The following is a 6600-nucleotide window of genomic DNA, read 5'->3' on the forward strand; positions in this document are numbered from 1 at the left end:
GTCGGGTTTTTGTAATATATGTAGCTTACTATACAATTTGGGTTTTGCTCATTGTTAAGATCAGTTCGGTAACCTATAGCTGCTTAAATCAACGTCATTTGGTATCTGGTAGATATATGCCTCATTAGCAATCCTTCCACGTCTTCTGTTTATATTTTGCAATGTCAAAAATATAAGTATGGATAGAATGTACTCCTAGCATGTATCCAAGGACAATAGATGTTCAATACTACATAGGAATACATATTAAGTTATGTTTTATTTTATTTAAAAAAATCAATGTAACAGTTGAATGTTATTCGTCACTATCACTATCCCACCCGTATCACTGGGTTATTTAAATTCCACACCTTCAGGTCGTTCTGATTTTACAACATCTTCATTTTCACATTCTTCTTTACTATCATCAATTGAACAATCAATTGTATTATCGTTTGGCTCATTTTTTGGCTCCTCGTTCCTTATGCTTCCTGTACATAGAAGTATATTAAGATTAAGAAAACAGAAATTCAGTTTGCAAATAGTAAAATAAATACCTTCGTCTATATTTCAAGATAAAGATAATAGATTAATAAATGTATGACTGTTAAATTATCATTGACAAATACTACATGCATATTTGCCTGTCCCAAGTCGGAGCCTGTCGTTCAGTGATTGCCGTGGTTCATGTATGTCATTTTTGTTTTCCATATATTGTTTTGTTATAAATTAGGCCGTGTTTTCAATTGAATTCATGTCGGGTTCTATTTTTAACGACTATACGGTATTGGGTTTTCTCATTGTTGAAGGCCGTACGGTTGCCTATAAATGCTAACATCCACTTCATTTGAACTTTGGTGGATAGTTGTCTTATTGGCAATCATACCGCATCTTCTTATTTTATATATATGTAAGCCTCAAATCTATGTCCAGCCTCAAATCTATGGCCTTTCCGCAAATCTATGTCCTTTTTAATATTGCGTCATAGACGTTCCAAATTTATGTCCTTTATTGTCTCAAATCTATGTCTTTTATTGTCTCAAATCTATGTCCTGTATTGTCTCAAATCTATGTCCTTTATTAACTGAAATCTATGTCCATTTTTGTCTCAAATCTATGTCCTTTATCGAAATATGGTGACGTAATACATAGCAAGACGTAATCAAGTAAAAAAAAATATGTGTAGTTTCATTCTTGAAGGCACATTAATAAAGTAACATGTATGCTCGTTATGCCATTAATTTGTACACTGAATTATGTTGTGGTTGTTAAATGTTGATAACATGGTACACAATGGATTTTAAAAAAATACATAGATTCGAAACCGGAATAGTTTCACCAGAAAAAACCTTTTTTTGATAAGATAGTGGCACAAAATGTCGTTGTTAAAACGGCAATGAATACCCTAAACATTTTTATGTGGTACCTATACATTGAAACATTGAACAAAATGTTTGTAAATAGGTGTTTGTGTTTATAGATTACGATACAGAATAGGTTCAATTCATTGTTGAAGGCCGTACATGTATCTTTAGTTGCTGGTAATACAGATGTCATTTTTGTATTTGTTAACAAGAAGTAATGAGTAAAGAGAAATAACCATAATTACTACAGAACAATTAAACACGGGATCAAGAAAAGCAAACAATTTGAAAATGTTGTAGTTTTACAATAAAATGTAAATCATACAATAATTACACACGCATGTAAAATTTTTAAGCACACACATGGAGAACACATCCCAACTTAACATTGAATTATGGGAGATGACTTAATAAAACAAAAATCCTATAAGGCCGTACTTATTAGACTGGCATAAACAGATTTAAGAAAAGAACACAGATTTGAGGCCGTATCTTTTTTAACGAACATAGATTTGCGAATGACGTCACGATTGAAAACAAATTTGAAAATAGGACACAGATTTGAGGCCGTATCTTTTTTAACGGACATAGATTAGCGATTGACGTCACGATGGGGCACAGATTTGAGAAACGGACACAGATTTGAGGCCGTACACAGATCTGAGGTTTACATATATATATATACATATATATAAAAAGTCTAAATTGAAAACAACGTTCAAACATATGATTGCGTTGGATAAAAACCGCAATTTTTATACGTGTGCATGTAATACAAATTTCTTGGTAGAGGGGTCCAAGTACAGCACAAACAACAATTTCCAAAAGACCAAAAAAAGTGAAAAAGTCTATTATATATATATATATATATATATATATATATATATATATATATATATATATATATATATAAGACACTAACAAGAAAATAATGTAAAGCATTTATGTAATCCGTCACGTGTTTGAAATTTGAAAGTTCGAGGTCTTTATGGCTTGCTATGCAGTATGGGTTTTTCTCAATGGTGAAGACCGTACGGTGACATAAAGGACTTTCCAGAAACTCACATCCGAAAGCCTGAATCTGATTTATTTTACAATTTATGATTGAATACGTATTTTTACCTTTGTTTGGAAGTATACTAGTATAATTACTGGTTCGCTGCAGTGTAGAGTAACGATGAGAAGAAAAATCGAAAATCATGTATTAATCTAGTTTACAAACATTTCCAGTTTTTTAATCGAATTTGTTAACGAGTATATTGGAAGATAAAATACCATTATTTTTTTTTATATATTTATTTAAACTAAATATTATCTTTAAATCAACGGGGGTTTAAAACCTCTAATAGTTGACTCTACATGATTTCCTGGAAAGGGCTATAGTTGATGACTCCTATGCGACTATCATACAAGTGAGAGGTTTATGTAGCTATAAAACCAGGAACTTTAAATATACAATTATCCAACAGATTGATATTAAATAATGTTAAAGGACAAATAAGAAAACGGTCGCAATTTGTTGATAAATAAAAATGATTTGTTTTAAATATAAATAGTTGTTAACTGACAACATCTACCCAACTGTATAAGCGTTCGAAAGAAATGTCGAAACGTCGACAAGGAATCCCAAAGACAACAATCAGCCGGTTTATGACATCGGCCCGTAGGCATGTATTGTGTCTCATAAGTCAACTTTGATTTACTTTAGTAGTTTTCATTTTATTCTATTTCTGTGCGATGTTTATCATATTTTAATAATTTGTTGATATTTTTTTAGACAAATGTGTGACAATTTAATAAAATAAATTATTATTATTGCATCAATACTTTTGAATAGCTTGGTATATTTGAACCAAAAGAATTATTAAAACTGTTTTACTGGTTATCGGATTCTCACCGATTTAACTCTCATTTTAAAATTCCCAAAATTCTGTTATCGCGTCTCCACATTTTTTATATTCACATTAAACGTTTTTATATATTGTGAAATATATATATATATATATAAGTCTAAATTGAAAACAACGTTCAAACCTATGATTGCGTTGGATAAAAACCGCAATTTTTATACGTGTGCATGCAAAACAAATTTCGTGTTTGAGGGGTCTAAATACAGCACAAACAACATTTTTCAAAAGACCAAAAAAGTGAAATAGTATATTTTAACAAAACGCATTTGACTAGCAGTTCGAACAACGGATGTTCTTAAACCCTGCTGACTGCCATTGGCGATTGCCAAATAAACGGATCACCATATGTAACCAAAATGAATCTTAACTAATAATTTAATACCAAACAGAAAACATTAAACTTGCGTAAAAGATGATATACCGCAAACAAAAGGTGCAAAAGTTAGCACACCATATCCGGATTTCGACAATAAATGTCTCTTCAGTGATGTTAGGAATCGAAACGGTATTAGGAAGGCCATATAATTTACCTCAATTTAGGATAGACTCTTGAATTTTGAAGAGTCGAAATAGGATGAACGGATCATATAAACCCAAAGGCAAATATAATAGAAGCCCAAACGAAAAAATATAAACAAGTCTAAATTGAAAACAACGTTCAAACCTATGATTGCGTTGGATAAAAACCGCAATTTTTATACGTGTGCATGCAAAACAAACTTCTTGGTAGAGGGGTCTACATACAGCACAAACAATATTTTCCAAAAGACCAAAAAAGTGAAAAAGTATATTTTAACAAAACGCATTTGACTAGCAGGTCGAACATCGGATGTTCTTAAATAAATATATATATATATATATATAAGTACGTCTGAACCAGTGACGACTCTACAACAGATTTTATCCATCGGATCACCAGCAGTGATGGTGATACAAGGCTGAAAATACATTCTGTATATACAATTCGTGCATGAGTTCGAATCCCGGCCAGGGAAGAACAAAAAATTTGCTTCCGCAAATTTACAGATCTAACATTGTTGGGCTGTTGTTTAGACGAATTATATATATATATATATAGAGAGAGAGAGAGAGAGAGAGAGAGAGAGAGAGAGAGAGAGAGAGAGAGAGATTATACCACTGTATCGAGTGTGATACAATTTTTAACCACTCGAGACAGTTAAATTTTAAATATTTAAAATTAAACTGTCGAAGGTTGATAAATATCGTATTGAACAAGATTTGGTGGTGGAATCTGTTTCTCTAATGATTTTATACGATATGCAGACACATTCAATCTTTCCTTTTGAATGATATTTAAAAAGGATGTGTCCTTTCTATGTGAAATCATCAGGCATAGTCGCCTTTTTTCATGACGTCACAATAAGAAATTCAAAGGAAAGCAAGAAATTTTACGTCATAATCGAATTTTCACCAATGAAGAACTGAGATCAAACGAACCACACGTTGATTAAATAAAAAATAATCAACAGGTCAGGAAAAGGATAAATTGTGTAAGAATTAGAGAAACATATATCTAATACTACAATACTATCTGTATACATGTACATACCTGCAACAATGTAAACTATAAATACAGTCAGAATCCCTATCACAGCCAACTTTCCCATTGTGTAAGATTTGCTGTTCACGCTATAAGTCTTCGTAACGTCCTCGTGCAAATGTTACCTGAAAATACATGTCCTTTTATAACTCATTAGAGATATGTGTATAATTAATTAAACAAAAAATATATTATATGTATGTACAATATTAATTTCTATAATTTATTACATTAACTTTGCATATAATACAATCTATTCAGTTCTGTTGCCCTTTGGTCTTATCTTGGTGTATATATGTTTTCTAATTGGCAATTATACCACATCTTATTTAAATATTCTTAAATGGATTTATCATTTTATATTAGAAAATTATCAGATTGAGATAGAAAATGAGATCTTGATGTAACATGAGAAATATTTAGCGCTTTTCAAATATGAATTCTAAACAGTTTTTGAATATAAGTTCTTCACCATGCATTTTAGGTAAAATGAAATTTAAACAAAATTGAACAACCTTCGCATACTGTATATGCACCTAATGTTGACTTGAGTACAGAAATAAAGAAATCCCGACCTCTTCAGTCCGATCAAAAACCCTGATTGTGAGATAGTTTTTGAAATAAATTCACGTCCGGACTGCAGACATGCATTATATCCAAACTTATGTGTTACAAAGGGGCCATATAGTTTCTAAGAGAACTATTGGAATACTTGTGGTCTTCCGTCTCCTTTTGCAACACAAAATGTCTGACTCTAAAGATAATGCATTTGTTTTTTATATAGATTGGACTGTCTGTTTTTCTGTTCGAATTGTTTTACACTTAAGTCAATTTGGGGCCCTTTATAGCTTGCTGTTCGGTGTGAGCCAATGCTCTGTGTTGAAGACCGTACTTTGACCTATAATTGTTTACTTTTTACACATTGTGACTTTGATGGAGAGTTGTCTCATTGACACTCATACCACATCTTCTTATTTTTTGTATACACTAATGACTTTTTTTACCTTAATTGCAGAGCCAAAATCAAGTAACTCAAATGATATCTTAATCTTCTGCTTATCAAAATGTTTTTTGATAATCTTTGTCCTATAATGGATTTTCTTACAAAACAGTTTTCAAAAGGAGAATATAAGTTATATCTAAATCTGATTAATAAAACTACATGTATCACAATGATGTTATAATTAGAACTTCAAGATGCTGTCATATAAGTTTTGAGATGTTTTCCCTAAGGCCCAATTAATTAGCTGCAATATTATTTATTGCAATGAAGGTATACTGTCATTTTGCACATTCTCGTCAATAAATAACATGACTGAACTGCTGTCTGTTAATATGTTTGTCATGTGCTACACAGGGAACTACTTACTTACTAAACTAGAAAGCCTGTGTCGCTCACCTTGGATTATGTGCATATACAACAAAGGACACTCATTAACATTGTAGACGAGAATATAAGTCACGACAAAAATATCTGTTTTGTTGATCTTGTATTGCTGATCATTTAATCTTTTTATTTTCTCTCAATCTTCTTTAGTTTTTGCTCAAAACACAGTGACAGTCCACTAACTACATTCATATAGGCAAAATTTGACTTGTTAGTAGCTCCAATGCTCAATGTTGTGTATTTTTAAATAACACTCTGCATCTGCGGGGGCATCATTTGTGTCTCCCAGACATAATACTATCTCAAAGTAAGTCCTACATTGACTTTGTTTTAATACAGTTACTTCAGAGTGGAGTGTGGGGCATCACTTTCTTTAGTTGTGATTTAAAGTAAAAAAGA

The 6600-nt window shown here is 31.5% G+C and overlaps 1 long non-coding RNA gene across 1 annotated transcript; it reads right to left on the reverse strand.

Moving 5' to 3' along the window:
* Nucleotides 1-246: 246 nt before the first annotated feature.
* On the reverse strand, nucleotides 247-4994 carry LOC127702416 (uncharacterized). The gene is made up of 2 exons (XR_007982414.1): nucleotides 4824-4994; nucleotides 247-470 (listed from the first exon to the last, which is right to left on the reverse strand). It is a non-coding gene; the product is annotated as an uncharacterized LOC127702416 (long non-coding RNA).
* Between the last annotated feature and the right edge of the window lie 1606 nt (nucleotides 4995-6600).

The sequence above is a fragment of the Mytilus californianus genome, unplaced genomic scaffold, assembly GCF_021869535.1.
Source record: "Mytilus californianus isolate M0D057914Y unplaced genomic scaffold, xbMytCali1.0.p SCAF_5, whole genome shotgun sequence".
NCBI classification, from domain to species: domain Eukaryota; kingdom Metazoa; phylum Mollusca; class Bivalvia; order Mytilida; family Mytilidae; genus Mytilus; species Mytilus californianus.